This window comes from Zosterops lateralis (genome assembly GCF_965231275.1).
Source record: "Zosterops lateralis genome assembly, chromosome: 2".
Lineage (NCBI taxonomy): Eukaryota > Metazoa > Chordata > Aves > Passeriformes > Zosteropidae > Zosterops > Zosterops lateralis.
Genome location: NC_139763.1, coordinates 115,106,475 through 115,122,572, shown reverse-complemented (window position 1 = coordinate 115,122,572; position 16,098 = coordinate 115,106,475). Strand labels below are relative to the sequence as shown.

The window sequence follows — 16,098 nt, the reverse complement described above, 5'->3', positions numbered from 1 at the left end:
TAACTTCCCCACCCCCTCATCATGCATTCCTCCTCCCCAAGTTACTTATTATTGGTTCAAAAGTTGTGCATTCCCTCATCATAAGTTGGCAAAAGGTTATGATTGGTCCCACTCAATCCCACCCCTGTAACCCACTCAATAAAGAGCCGTGTCATCCCAAGGTCAGCGTCTCTCTCGGAGCACTGCCTTGGGGAACACGCACCCCCTTTGTTGCACATCCTGAGAGTCCCGCCTCTCTATTCTGCGCACTATCCGCACCGTGGTCGGGTTTGCTCACTCCTCTGGCAAAGTGGCCCCCGGGTTGTAGTGGCGGCAGGGCTGGCCGGAGCTGCACCCTTGGTAAAGCCGAACCACTGCAATTTTTGCTGTCAGTTTCCTTCTGATTATGGTGCTTCTGAATAAATAAAAATACATTCTCTATGTGAAGTAACATTTTTTCCCAAGAACATCTCATTGTGATTTGTCCATGTTGTAAGATCTTTAACCAATAGGGTCATTGCATATATGTAATGCAGAGGAAAAGTAATTTTGTGCACTTTGAGAAAAACTGAGCTACTTCATTAGAATGAATCCTATACATTAAAAAATAATTATCCATAGTTGTGACTCATTTCAATTTGTTCTAATAATCAGGTGAATATTAGAAAAATAGAAACATTCCAAACCTCAAACCCCAAACAAGATGAAAACAAAAAAATACCCCTAAATAATAATTTAAAGGAGCATAACAGTAGGTCCTAGCAACACCTTAAACCTCATTTGCTTTTTTCAAGTGTTCATTTTGATCCACACAGTAAGCAGGATAGCAGCTGTTTTGGAATATAGGATCTACAACCAGGACATCTTTGTTAAATTAGATAAACAGATTGAATTCTGAGAAATGAACAGACATGGAGAAGAAAGTGGGAAGATTTAAGTAATAGGTTAGTGCCAAATGCACAATAGTAGAAGAGAGAAGTTGTCTAAATAATTAGATCATAGAGTAACATTTATGGAATAAAATGAATGAAGAAGACATTTGTACAGATATGATGCATTAGGATTATCACTTAAGAAAATTAAGGAAGATTGCTCTGATCTATTACTGAATCTGCCAGAAACTAGGTATTTGATATATGCTTTCTGTTCAGTACAGGTCAGAAGTCTTCTAAAATAGAACAGTAGAAGAGTTTGTGCAGTAAGGAGCCTTTAAAGGTCAGATAGTCCAACCTCACTTGCAGTGAACATCTTCAGCTAGATCAGGTTGCTGAGTTGTCCAGTCTGACCTTGAGCCATCTTTGTGATGGATTTATGCCACAAAATAAACCCTAGATCCCAATTTCCACTGGGGTTCTTTCGTTATTTTGTATTTACCTAAAATAGAAGCTATTGACCAGTATTTACCATTCTGGATGTAGTACCAAGAAAGCAAGAAAGAAAAAGAGAAAGCAAAATTTATTTTTTTATGTCCCACAGAAATGTCAGGTGAGCAGTGAAATAAAACACTCTGAATGCATTAAGTGGTTCATTCACATTAAAAAGTGAACAGATTAAAAAAAAAAAAGGGCAGGATTACACACTGTGTGAGTTCAAATGAGATGAAAAGCAAATATTAACTTTTGATTTTCCTAAAATATCTGATAAATATGAAAATTTATGAAAATTACTTCTGGAAAATTTGAGGACTGATTTTTGTGATTACCATATTAGATAATAGCAGAAATAGTGCAATTCTTTCTTTATTTGGATTACATGTTTAACAAAAGGTAGTGAGAGGTAGAAGGACAATGAATTATAGACTGTAATGTAATCTTCCCCTTGATGCCTCATTTTTCATATCTCTTTGAACAAAATACTATTTGGTATTTTTTGAGCAAATAAAGCTTTTCTGTGTTCTGAACTCTCCAGGGGGAATAAATGGAAGATCAATACCCTTCTGGATTTCATAGATTATTTAAACAGATTTAATTGTATTCTCCTATATAACAACAACAACAAAAATATATATAAATGAAATGCAATGAGGTAAAGATGTGGGGTTGCAGGATTTTGTTTAAAAGTTTCATTGTAAGTTTAGTATAGTTTTAGGTACCTAAGATGAGCCTCCTGTCTTGGAGTTCTTTCTTATCATAACTTGATAAAGGTTTTGGTGCCATCTCTGATTTTTGCCCAGAGACTGTTCCCTATTGGTCCTTTCCCTGTGATGTTCCCTGCCCATCCTTTCCAATGTATCTTTTTTCTCTTTGTTCATCACTGGAATCCTTATCTCCAAGGTCCAGAAACTTCGAGGACATCTGGTCAGTGGTTGGCAGATGCCCGAGGGACCCCTCCTCAATTTACCTCTGATTTGTTACGAGTTATGTAACCCAGTTGGCATTTATTGTTTTGCTTTGTTCTATTGGTTTAATTTTGTATCCACCCCTTGAGTTTGTCCTGGACAAAACCCCCCCGCAGCCCATGTGCAGGGTCTCTCCTGAGGCATTGGGCCTGAGGTGAGGGGTTCCCCTGTGTTCCCCAAAAAACATTTGTTCCCCGAACCTCCGAGAGTCCCCTCTTTCATTTATACCACGGCCGTGGCAGCGAAGGTTGGGGTGCTGCAGAGCCAAGAACCCACACATTGGTTCTGTTGAGGCATATCAGAGCTGACCTGGCAGTCCAGTCAAACAGTGGGCTGACCATGGAGATATGCACCCCAACATAAAGATTGTGTACAGTATCATTAAATAGACATAATATTTAATCAGGAAAACGGAATTGCTAAGATGGCTGTTTATTCTGGAATAATACACTCTGAAAACAAACTGGATACAGTCTATGAGCTTCTGTCTGCACACTTTGGAGCAGTTTGGAAAAATCATATCTGAAATTCATTTATACTGAACGTTTACCCTCCAAGACTTTTCTGCCATAAAATATGCACTTTTTAAAGAGCAAGTACTTAACTAATAAGGTTCATGGTCTTTTGAAGCCAGCTTTATGATGTTCTTTCTCTAAAGAACAATTTAATTAGATATCAAAATGTCACCTGCACTGAATAAAATCCCTAAATGTTAAAGTTAGAGCTGTGTGTTGCCTACAGAAGTGAAAGTCAGTGATATTTTACTCTGTTGCTTTAGATGCTGACTGGAAGGGTCATAACATGTGTTTACCACCAGAAGAAACTTACTGTCTAACCTAGGATCTGAGTCATTATCCATTCATACATTAGTTTCCACTGGGTTTTGCATACAATATCAGGGCTTTTGTTTCAGCAGAAAATATGGTATGATTTTTCAGCAATTAATTTTTTAATGATTAATAATGATGAATGAAGGGAATTTATAAGACTATGCAGAAAATTTCTTTGAATATAAACAAGATTATAATCTTTCAGCCAATACTGATAATTCCAATAGAACAGAAGCAGAGTTATCCCTGTTAACTCCTTCTGCAATGATTAGGCTTTTTTCATTATGTATTTTGGATTAAAGTAGATAATCATAGAATCATAGACTATCCTGAGGTGGAAGGGACCCACAAGGATCATCAAAGTCCAACACTGGCCCAAAATCCCAGCATGTGCCAGACAGTATTGTCCAAATGCTTCTTGAACTCTGCCATGTTTGGTCTTCTGACCACCTCCCTGAGGAACCTCTTCCAGTGGCCAACCACAGGACGAAAAATATTTCTGCTGATGAACATTAGTGTCTGTTACTTTACATTGCAAGGACTGCATGAAATCAAAAGATTGCGGTGGATATTCATGTCAAAGTTATTCTACAGCAAACCAGCACAAAAAGCCATTCAAACAATGGAAGTTCTGAACTCACATATTTTCTCTTATGCTTTAAAAAATTAAATTTGAAATCCTACTTTATTCAACCAAGGGGAGCTGGGGAAATCCAGATACCATTCCATTAGGGGTATTCTTACCAGGTATTAAATATGCTGACTAAACAAACCAAAGTATTCCTTGCAATTATTTAGTACAGAAAAGGCAAATGACTCCTTTGAAAGCTGTAAATTATATAGAAACAAGTATTCAGTGTTTGCTCTTCAATCTTTAGACAAGCTCTACTGTCAAAACTTGTGAAATCAGGATATCTGTCTCAATAGAGCCTCAAGATGTATTTTAATAAAACAAAGAGCTTTATAAAAAAATGGACTAGAAATGTAATTTTAAATGCATGTTAAATTTTCTGCCACTTCAAACAAATGCTGACATTTTTAATCTTATTCACATTTTCTGTGTGTATTAATTACAGATGTAATTTAACAGCCACTAAGTATAGAGTCCAAAAGAATTTTGGTTGGGCTATGAGTGCAGAATTTCACTGTTAATTAGAGGACATAATAGAAAATATTAACTTTTTTTTAAGATCCAGGGTATCATTTTCCCTTTTGGAAAGTTCTAGCCTGTTTCAATTGCTTTTAGTTTTTATTTTCTTCACATTCAGAAACTTTCCAGATAAAAGACACATTTCAGGCCAAACCCTCTGCTTTAGCTTTTACACAGCTGAAGAGGAGATCGCAGGTAGTAACAGCAAATCCATAGAAATGTAAATCCTGTTCCATGTTCTGCAGCAGGACTGAGGGTTTGTGTGTGTGGTGAGCACCAAGGTCTCCCTTGCAGCTGAGACCAATATCTCCTGGCCACCACTGTGCAATTCAGCACTACTGGCCTGGAACAGGATGTCATTGGAAAACTAGAAGTCCATCAAATCATCTTGGAAACTCAGTGAGGAGGAGGCAGACATGATACAGCCCAGAGGCCAGGAAAGGAGACTGAGGATGTGCTTCTGTCCTCTGATGTATTTTCAATGTCCACTTCGTCCTGCCATTTGTTTGGTTTATTGAAGCTGATACATGGATACAACACATTTCCTGTGGCCTTTCCATTATTTGTTTCTCATTTTTCTTCCAGTCTAGAAGTTTAATTCACACGTGGGCAGGAGCAAGCAGTGCTCCCAAATCCATTGTGTATTCCATGTCAGCTGAAGCTGAAAAAGCATGGACTGATGTTCCCATGGCTTGTCTGTGACATTCACCAGCTTGAAATGCTGCCAAATCCGCTTACTTTCCCCTGCTCTTAGAAGCCAGTGAGCCATATCCCTGTGGCAATCAACTGCAAACTGCCAGGTGATTTCATTGGGTACAGGACTGGAACCATAAAGTTAAAATAGGGGTGGAGTATTCAGTGAAATTACCTGTCAAAGCCTATTTGTAAACAATCATGCAGTCTGTAGGGTGACTTTGGAACCTTGGGCATGATTAAACAGATTGAGAACTTGCATTTCGTGCTGCCTTTTTAAATTTTCCAGCAATGGATTTGTTTGGAGCTTGTGGCTTGTCACAAATTCTTTTTTATTCTGTGCTAACAGTAATTTAATGCAAACACCACCTACGCATGGAGAAACAATTTTCTTTTTGATGGTTGACTTTTCACAATGAATTACAAAGGGAGTTAATACCATCAGAACATGTATGGAAAATCTTTAAAATAAACCATTCAATTTGTCTGTTTAGTTGATATTCTTTCCTCTCTATCAGTTTTGGATATGTTTTACTTCTTTCTCAGACCCTCTAACTGGCAATATTTTAATGAGGCTGTTTACAGTTAAAAGAAAGCACAGATTAGACCAGATACCACCAGAAGTTTGCATGATCAAAGCTTCTTACCCTTTCAAAAGCCTAATAGGTTGCCGTGAAACCCAGTTTCAGTTACATAAAAATACTGACTATTATTTAAAGCATAATATTTCCTCTCTATTTTGCACAAAATGTTTAAACATTTTCTTTAATGAACGTGTGAATATTGATTTCTACAAAGGAGCTAATAGATACAATTTAGTGAAATTTTTGTTGTTAGAAAAAAAAGGTTTTTTTCTTTTTGTCTGAAGAGCTAACAACCCCCAGTTGAGAGCACAATGTTTACAAGTATGATGCAATCAGTATTTGTAGTGGTTTAATAGAGCTTGGCATTTTCAGAAGTGAAATAACAAATTAAAAATTTAATTACTTTTATAATTATTAGTGTCAGTGTATTTCTAGAAGGCTTAAGCTACATTTTCTTAAGAGTAATCTGATATAATCCTCAATTCTTATAACTCATTTTTAAAACAACAACAAAAAGTCATGAGAAGTCATATTGTAATAAGTTTGGTTTTCTAAAATGAATTTTTGACTTCGCGTACTTTAAAATAGTTACTTGAAAATTTTAGATTAGCCATCCAGGACCATGAAAGAGTAATTTGACAAAGCTCAAGAAATTCTCAGAGCTACTCAAATTGTGAAATGTAAATGTTCTTTCACAATATAAAAGGCCATTATAATTGAAAAAAAAAAAGTGCTGCAGGTAAAAATACAAAATAAATAATTGCACATTTTATCAATAGGGGACAAGCTGAAATAGTAACACTGAAATGTGATTAAAAACCACATGGATTACATAATTCAGTAGTATTTTAACAAAATGTGGAGACAGAATGGAGTGTATCCATGAAAGGGGAATACATAGTAGAATAAACCCTCTTCACTGTTTTCTGTCATTTTGAAGTATATTGCTAACCTTTTCCCTACCTTTCTCTATAATATTTTAAATGTATTAGAATTTTGTGTATATAAAATTAAATTTACAGGATGAAACAGACTTTCTACAGGTAAACAAACTGAGCATTCTCATGAAATAAGTTAAATAAACATTTCATAAAAGGTAATGTTGGTAGAAAACATTTCAAAATGCACAATGTCACTTTTGAAGAACTTCACTGTCAAAGTAGATTTTTAAAAAATAAATGTGTTTTTTTTTTCTTTTTTTTTAATTTTAAAATTTTAACCACTTCAGAATCTGAAGTAAGATAACCTTTGATTCCCTTTAATATAAATTTTTTAAATTCTATGTTTATGTTTGAATTCTATCATCAGTCTTCTAGCTAATGTCAGTGTTATGCTTTGCTTTTTATTTTGTTTTAATTAAGGTACTTATATTTATCCTAAGAGTGTTTTCTTCTAGAAATATCTAAGATAATTGCCTGTAAAAATAATGGAATCAGGAGAGTGATTAGGGATATTAGCTAAGCTGGATCTCAGAAGCTGCATTTCTCCATTAACCTCCTAGAGGGATTCATCAGGAACCTTCTCACCAAAACTTCTCAGTTCTACTTTAAAAGTATTTATTATCACCCTCTCCTGAAGGGGTAACTCAGGTTCTTGTTAATAGACCCCTTGGGGAGAGCTAGAGTGAAATGACACTGAATGATCATACTAAAATATTTTCATGCATAGATATATATATATAGATATATATATAGATATATATATATATATGGTTTATTTTAGAACATTTTGTTCCTAATAAAAATGATTATGTAGCCATTTTGGTTGTTATCTATAGTATTATATCAATACAAAAATAACACTTCAGAAAATGGAAAAAGAGAGCGAGAAAGAAAAGAAAAGAAAGAAAAGAAAGAAAAGAAAGAAAAGAAAGAAAAGAAAGAAAAGAAAGAAAAGAAAGAAAAGAAAGAAAAGAAAGAAAAGAAAGAAAAGAAAGAAAAGAAAGTCATTGCCCAAGGACCCAGCAGTGAGACTTGATTGTTGCAATTTCAATGTCTGAAGTGATCAAAGTGATAGTCACAGTCTTCATCTGTCCAGGGTGAGGGAAAGCACACAGAACACAAAGTTCAGTGGGTTAATAAAGCTCAGATTTATGTGGGAACTCACAGGTGCCTCCCCAGGCAGAGGAGTTTTACACTGTCTTCTGCAACACTGAGGATCTGCTGCAACATTTTGGATTTTGTGCAGTACTCTGGTGCAAGGCCCCAGGAATGGGTCTTGTGGGTATTTAATGCCTTTTGGTTGTTTATGACCCTTTCTGGGATAAGACAGCTGCCCCTCATGTCAGGATATTTGAGGCAGTTTTGCCCCATCAGAAGAGATAAATACCTTCAGACCTACATAAGAATGTCCCAGTACCTTCTGCAGGGTGAAGGAGAGTTTTGCAGCTGACCCAGTTCTGTGGGAGGGGAGATTGGCACGATTATAAAGAAATATCCCACCTTGCAATATATGTTTCTTATTGACCTTCTCCCTCACCTGGCTCATAACCCAGCTTGAAGCCATCTTGAGTGCTCTTATGAGAATCAGAGGTTTCAACAGCATACGCCCAAAGACTGTCCTGCTCCCACAAAAAGCACCTGCTGCCTCCACACAGGGCCAAGTGGTTTGAGTCAATAACCATTAATGTTCCAGTCTCTCACAGTATCTAATCTGTTTCATGAGTTTTCTGCTACTGAATTTCACTGGTGAAATGATTGATAGGATTTTTTTTCTATCAGAAATTACAGATATTTACATACTTCATGCAGACTGCAAACTGGTGACAGCAATTTTTTAACATTCATTGAAGCTGCTTAAAATCAAACTAGATGTAGAATGAAGCTATATGTAATTTAGGATATGCTTTTTTTACTTAAGATATCAAATTAGATTATAAGAAATGCATTTAGTCATATATATCATCAATCGGCCCATGGCAGATCCCACCTTTTTTTAAACTCTGTATATTGAATGGTGTGTTGGATTTGCCTGGGGAAGTGTTAACTATTTTCACAGTGCCTGGTGTGGGGCTGTGTTTTGGATTTGTGCTGAAAACAGTGCTGATAACTCAGGGATGTTCTCATTATCACTGAGCAGTGTCTGCACAGTCACAGCTTTTTCTGCCTCACAAAGTGAGAGGGCTGAGAGTGCACAAGGAGTGGGAGATGTTCAGAGTGATGGCATTTGTCATCCCAAGTCACCATTATATGTGATGGGGCTCTGCTCTCCTGGGGGTGGCCAGACACCTGCCTTTTCATGGGAAGTGATGAATGAATTCCTTGTTTTACTTTACTTTTGAGGAAGGCTTTTGGTTTCTCTGTTAAAATGTCTTTACCTCAATCCACGAGTTTTCTCACTTTGACCCTCCCCCAGTTCTCTCCCCCACCCCACTGTTGGTGAGTGAGTATCTGTGTGTAACTTGATTGCTGGCTGGGGTTATATTATGACAGATGGCTAAGGCAGAAGTTTTATGATACCTTTTCAAACTCTGAAAAAAAAAGATTTTACTTTTTTTTCTTTATTCATCACCACCAGATATTTTATTAGTAAGAAGGTACAATTATCCTTTCAATTGTCTACTCCTCCTTCAGTTTGTTGCAATTTTAATACCTGGCCTATCCATTTATTCATTCACTGGCTGGTTTTATTCCTTTTGTAAGGTTGTGTTCCATGTGATACTGCTGAAGTTACTCAGCCAAATCAAACCTAGCTCTTGGAGGATCAATGTTGTAATGCACCCAGCCTGACAGCATTATTCCCTTACTCTGTAACACCAAGAGTTATATTTCACACATGCGAACTTCCCAAAAAATGACAAAATGTTTCAATCCTGTAAATCAGCAACGCTGCGCTGAGGAACTTTGCCTTTAATGATTGTGATAAGAAAGTGAAAGCCTTTAGATGTTATAAAATGTTACACCTAATTCCAGTCTAACAGTTTGGAAATCAAATTAGTTACCCTCTGCTTGCTTTCCTGAGATCTCAAGCCCTCTACAACACCAGGATGTGGGACAAGAGCTAAAACACTGATTTATGGCAGCTGGCAGAGCTGTAGAGTGTGGCGAAGGAATAGCTCTGCCTGTGTATATGTGAACCCTGATGGAAGTGATAAGTAAGGAGTGTAATATTCCTGATAAATTGAGCTGTACAGCTACTACAAAAATAGAGTTAAGTGAACATTTATTTCAGCTCTGCACAGCTGTTTCTGCGGGTTCCCACTTCGTAATATTCATTGCTAACAGAAACTCACGCAGAGAAGTTTTTGTTCAACATGAATATTTAGGAAATTACTGTTCAATATATGAATATGTAGTTTTGCATGCAAAAAACCCCAGCATTCATAAACAATTTTATGGGTCTGTTATTCATCATTTACCGTTCTTCTCATTCATAAGTTTCAACCTTTTAGGATAAAAAACAATGAAACTATATTTCTTTGGCAGTCACACGGCAAAAAAAAAAAAAAGAAATGCAATAGGTTAATCTCTGACTAATCTTCTCAAATCATTGTTTATAACAAACTTATCCACAATCCTAAGATTTTTGCTTTGGACAAAAAATAAAAATTCTATTTCAGTAAATTCAATACATTTACTTTAATACTGAATGATAAGCACATGGAATATATTAAAATGGAGACATTTTTTGGGAGCTTTTAAGGCCAAAGGTAAACATAAATGTGCTCAGCTAGAGTATTCAATCCCTTTAAAATCCAGAGGACTTAGATTTACTAGGAAGAAACCTCTCAAAGGTCAGATATTGATGGTAACTACCATTTAATAAAACTATCAGATATTTTGCCCCATAAAGTGGGACTTCTACTGAAAAAAACCCAAAACAACAAATCAAGAAATACTCCTCCGAATTATTGTGCCAATCACTATTAATTAATTAAGTAATGGAAAAAAAATTAACCTTCTTTCTTCACTGTTTAAAACATATAACGCAAAGATAATTTTAGGAATGTCGTTAGACCGGGATATTAGCCACCAAATACTCATAATTACATCTTGTTGATTCTCTAAGGTCACCTCCTGCAAGCTCAACAACTATCTGTCCTATGTGTAAGAAGCCAAACAAAGGTGGTGGAAGATCTGCAGAGATGAACAAGCAGATTTTGACAAAACTCACACATGGAAAGAAAGCATACAGTAAGTGGTAGCAGAGGCAAGTGATCCAGGAAGAACAGAGAGACAGTGTCCAGCCATGCAGGAATGGGGCTAGGAAAACCACAGCCCTTGGTATGTATGTCACAGAATGGCACTGGGAGCACTGTGGTTCAACACCTCAGTCAATGAGGTGAGACAGAATCCACCTTCAGCAAGTTTGCAAAAAAATGATTGGTGGACTAGAAGATTATGTTGCCCTTCACAGGAACCTTGTCAGGGTAGAGAAATGGGCAGACAAGGATCTCATGAGTTACAGGAAAGGGAAATGCAAAGTCCTGTACCTGGGCCTCTCAGTGACACCAAGGTATCTGTGATCTAGCAGGGATCAAGGTTAGCAGCCTCCCAGGGTCCATTAGACAGAGTTTTTTAGCAGATTGAGGGAGATGATCCTTCCCCTCCACTCACCCCTGGTGAGACAAACCTGGAATGCTGCCCCAGTGCCTGTACAAAAGACAGGGAGATACTGGAGTAAATCCTGTAAACAGCTACTCAGTGATTAAGGGCTTGGAGTATATGACACATGAGGAAAACAGAAGGCTTAGGGGGAATTTTGTCAGTGTGCCTAAATACCTCATGGAGGAAGTACAGACAATAAACATTGAAAAGCCATTTATACATGAGGAAATATGAACTGGAAGGGTAATTGATCAGTGGAGCTTGTTCCTCAGAGAGGTTATGAAGTCTTTCTCTTAGGAGATACTGAAAACACAACTGAAGTGACCTGCTCTGCCTCCTTAGAGAAGAGAGTTCACTAGATGGTCACCACATGTACCTCACAGGCTCAGCAATGTTGAGAGAGCAGAAGATCTTGCTTTCATGAGTCAATCATCACTTCAGTTATTAGGACTTGTCTAGTCTGACAAGTTTAAGATGAGACAATTTGAAGGTTTTTTTATTCCTAACCCTTACATTAATGCAGATTTAGATGAATTTTGATAAAAGTAATTAACTTCCCCATTGGACCAGAGAAGATCCAGCATCAGCCTCAGCAACAAAATTGCTTCAATGTAACTGTACCACGCATTGTGGATGTTCCTGCCATGCTGGAAAGTGATGCTGAGAGTCCTCCTATCCAGAAGTGCATCTCCCAACATTCTGCTGGGTTCAGCACTCTCCTCTCATTATTGTTGTGCATTCTCCTGAAACAGGGGTACCACAGCAATGACATAGCAGTCAAATACTCCAGGCCAACAACTGACAATCTGTTTGCTATTATTTTGCTCAATCAACCATTTTTAATACATTATTTGTAAGAAATTGATCAAATATTTCTGTTTCTCTACAACTTCTTCCAAAAGGCTGCCCTTTATGAAAGATAAGAGAAGAGTATTAAATCAGTTCTTGGCTTTGTGAACTCTGTCACTGTCAGGATTTTTCTCCTATATTTCAACCACAGTACTGGGAACAGGAAAGCAGAAACCTCTAATACAAGTTTCAGATTGTGCAGATGTGTTTACAAGTAGGCAACTTCCCCAACAGTGATGAGCACTGGTAGATTCTGATATAAGGAGGAAGATACTAATGTTTATCTACACACACATATATATATATATTTAAAGCAAATACTTTAGAAAAGTCTCAATTTCCCTCCAGTTTTAGTCCATATAAGAAGTTTGCACAAGCAAGCTGCATGACCTAGTTTGGAAGAACTACAAAACATTCATATTTGACATGTGAGATGTGTGAACATAGGGAGAATGGGTGTAGGCACATCATGTATTTAATACTTCATTGTCCTCAGAATTTTAGGAAAAAAACCTCATACATGCTTTGAATTTCAAATTCTTGAAGGTATGCTCTCACTGTATGAGTGTTTATCCAACAGGGTAACACTGTCACTAACGTGCATTGCTTGATTCACTGGTCATTCTGTTCCCTTGACAGTCTCTGTGGACTGGCCAATGAATGCAACCAGTTGGCCACTGTTATCCTTCAGGAGACAGAAGCCTTGTCTTCCTGGTTTGATACACCACTCTAAAAGGAAGAAAATAAAAATGTCCAGAAGTGAGAGAATCTTAAAAAATAGCTGATGGAACAAAGAAAGAAAATGGATTAGCATGAATCTATCCTTCAGCTAAATATAGAACCCAGACACAAGAATGAAACATAAGAAGTTCTATCTTACAGCAGTTTCTAGTTTTATAGATGTGCATGATCTATTTTTCCCCCTCTGGCTTATTGATGCATGTGAAAGTTGGACCCCACAGAACAGAATATATTGCCTGTTCTATCACATTTATAAATAATGAAAAATAACATTATGAGGATTATTAAGTAGCGTAAAGCAACTAAAAGAATAGAAGCAGAAATAACAAGCTTATCAACATTCTTCCTGAACAGTTATTTCTATGAATTGTGCTGGTATAGCTCAGTACATCTCCACTCAGTAACAGGCATAGACTAAAGAAGTGTCTGAGATTTTACTTTTGCTAAATGGTTTCTGGGACAGAGCAAGTGTATAATAATAATAATAAATAATAATAATAATAATAATAATAATAATAATAATAATAATAGAAAATCCCTAAATAATCTCTCTTTAGACTGAAATCCTGCTCCTTTTATGACACTCTTAAATATTTATTTAGTTGAACTTCAATATATTATAGGCAAATATAATTCAGAATGCTACTTCAAATATTCAATTACTTTAAATAGTAGTTCAAATAAAAAAATTAATCAAGAAAGCATTGTAATACCTTCCAAAATCAAAATTGTAGCAAAACGTGACATCAGAGAATGTCTGTGCTAGCCTTATGTCAGTTTAAAGGAGGAGGCTGATATGTGGGCTTAGTAGCGTAAGGTCACTTTGGTGGGGACCAAAAGGACTGAACAGGCACACAAAGCCATCAGGGAATCACAACAGACACGGCAGGAGCAGGACATCACAGATGGGTTTGTTCCAAAGGTTCAGCAGGTTTGCTGCAGCTCCCTCCACTGTTTGTTGGTAGTGAGCTCCTGAGAAGACTGGAAGGAATTCCTGAGTAAACCAATTTCTATGGCAGCTTGCTCAGACTCAGGGGTGTGTATGAAGTATCCTCAACTCAGCATACCCACCAGGCTAATTTAGGATGACCTCTTGTCAGACCTCAGAGGGTGGTTCCAACTCATGTCATAAGTGCTGCTGCTAAGTCACACTGCCAGTGGCAGACAGATTCCTGATTCCCTACAGTGACATCAGTTGTTCATTTACAGCAGCCGAGCTACGTTTCCAGAACCCTGGGGAGATTAATCAGCACTCTCTGGAAAGCTGTAAAACTCACCTCAGGTTTTGGTGGTCATGTAAGTCTTTGTGTTACTTTCACTGCTCACAGGACCATCAATCATCATTATTATTTTGTATCTATTATTTACATCTTGGCACTGTTGCTGTGGTTTGTATAGATGTCATCCAACCTCCTCTAAATGTGTTCTTAGTTTCTGGAAAGTATTTTCATTGCCCCTCTCTTGCTCAAATCTTTTTCTGCTAAGGAAGAGTTGATGCACACAGAGATGATGCAAACAGCCTCAAAAGCACTCCAATTTACACTTTCCAGGGGTAAACTCACATCTTTGTCAGCCCCTTCTGTCATCAGATCAAGGGATCACATCCTTACCTGCAGGTGGATGCAGACCAAGGCACTTAGAGAAGATCCAGTCCTGAGATTCAGATAGACACAGCTGAGAACCCATGCCCTGTTTTAGCTCTGGGCTGTGTGGTGATGGAGAGTCTGACAGCACTGGGCAAAATTTTAACTGAAATAAAATAACTTTATTGCAATACAATACTTAGACTGGAAAAGAGTAAAAAGCAACTGCTTTCTTTTGAGGCAGACAAGAAAAAAGAAAAAAAACCAAAAAAACCTTAGTATGGCATTCCTTCTCCTTTAGCTCTCATTCTAGCTTGGCTTCATTTTGTTTTCTCTGTTCTGCCCTTCCAGTGGAATAACAAGTCAGCTATCTCTAAAGTCAATTCAAACATCTCCCAGGAAATAAGCAGCAGTCTGTTAGATAAATTTCAGTCTTTTCTTGCTGAGGAGCATACTGCTCTCAGATGAAGTCTCTCATTATAGTCTTTTTTCTTGGATGACTTCTGCTGAATGGAAGTTCAGCCCTGGGTGTTCCTATAATCTCTAACACTGAAAGTGATTTGATAGAGCATTATCTCTTCTCTCCTGCACTGCTCTGCTGCAGTCACAGTTTCAGTCACTTGCCATCGTTAGAAAATTCATTCCTATGTGGAAAGAGCCAGGTAGGTTTAACTGTTAATTGACTGCAGAGTGTACTGGCATTTCTCCCTGACAAAAAGGTAAGGAACATTCCCCATATCTCTGAGTATAAACTATGGTATATAAATTTTAATAAGGGTAACTTCAGAACACTTGACAAAGGCCTTGATATCATTAACACAAAAAATTATTTGATGGTCATTGTACTTGGAGAGATGACTTCTAAATAGAGATGTAGCGAGACTGTCTTTTAGGATCTGTAGAACAGAAATAATAGGGTTTGGGAATACTTTTTTAAACATTTGTGTGAAAACACAGGTGAGAAAGGTGTTTATGATATTCTGAAGGTCTTTTTTATGTATCCCTGATCATTCTGAGCATAAATCTGTTCATGCTATATCTTTACATCATTGCTTCTAAAAGTTTGGTTCCATTTTACATAGTCACACAGGCAAAAGGTTTAAAAGATAGGAACTATCATGATATATTCCCTTCACTGGTCACCAAACCCAGACTCTTTATTTAATACAGACAGCTACTACTCAAAATAGTCATAATAGGCTCATTTGTTTGCTGCACTGAAAAATCTGAGCTGTATATCTACTCAATTTTCATATATTTATCTTGTTGAAAAAGAATTTATGCATGGGGTAAGTTGTGTTAATCAAACACGGTATTGGAGATTGGCATCTGTATTTCAGTGAGAGGGTCTACGTGGAAGAATCAGACCAGAGTTAAGTTGGATGGCTTCAGTGCACAGTTTAAAAATGCTTGTTGGCATTTTTTGTTTGTTTTGGAGATTGATGAAGTTGATGCAAATACATTTCAGAGTCAAGAAAGAGTAAGACATTCCATGTCAGCTGAAAGTTTGTTAAAATCTCTGATTCCACAGATTGTTCATAAGACCTAAAGCAGACGACAAAGTGAATTTAAACTTACTATTCTCAGTTAATTATGACATTTTTGGCACAGTACCTGTTGTCAGAATCTGTGAGATAGGCAATGATTTGGCATAATAAAACGAGCTGAGAGCAGCAAAGTAGCTTTCCTTTTAATTTATCAGAATATTAAATCCCTTCATTAGATCTTGTTATATACACCATTTATGGATCAATAATTATCAGGACAAGGAGAATGCCTCGTCTCCTTGATACTGTCTCTGTCAA

The 16,098-nt window shown here is 37.1% G+C and overlaps 1 long non-coding RNA gene across 3 annotated transcripts in view; it reads right to left on the bottom strand.

Moving 5' to 3' along the window:
* The window catches only part of LOC310924100, a 45,495-nt gene that overhangs the window by 8,651 nt on the left and 20,746 nt on the right, over positions 1-16,098 (bottom strand). Inside the window, exon 5 of one of the 3 annotated variants that reach the window (XR_014592746.1) lies at positions 14,363-14,459. The exons of the other annotated variants lie outside the window; for them this stretch is intronic. This is a non-coding gene — a long non-coding RNA (uncharacterized lncRNA). Of the gene's footprint in view, positions 1-14,362; positions 14,460-16,098 lie in introns of those variants that run through there. 3 annotated transcript variants of the gene reach the window in all.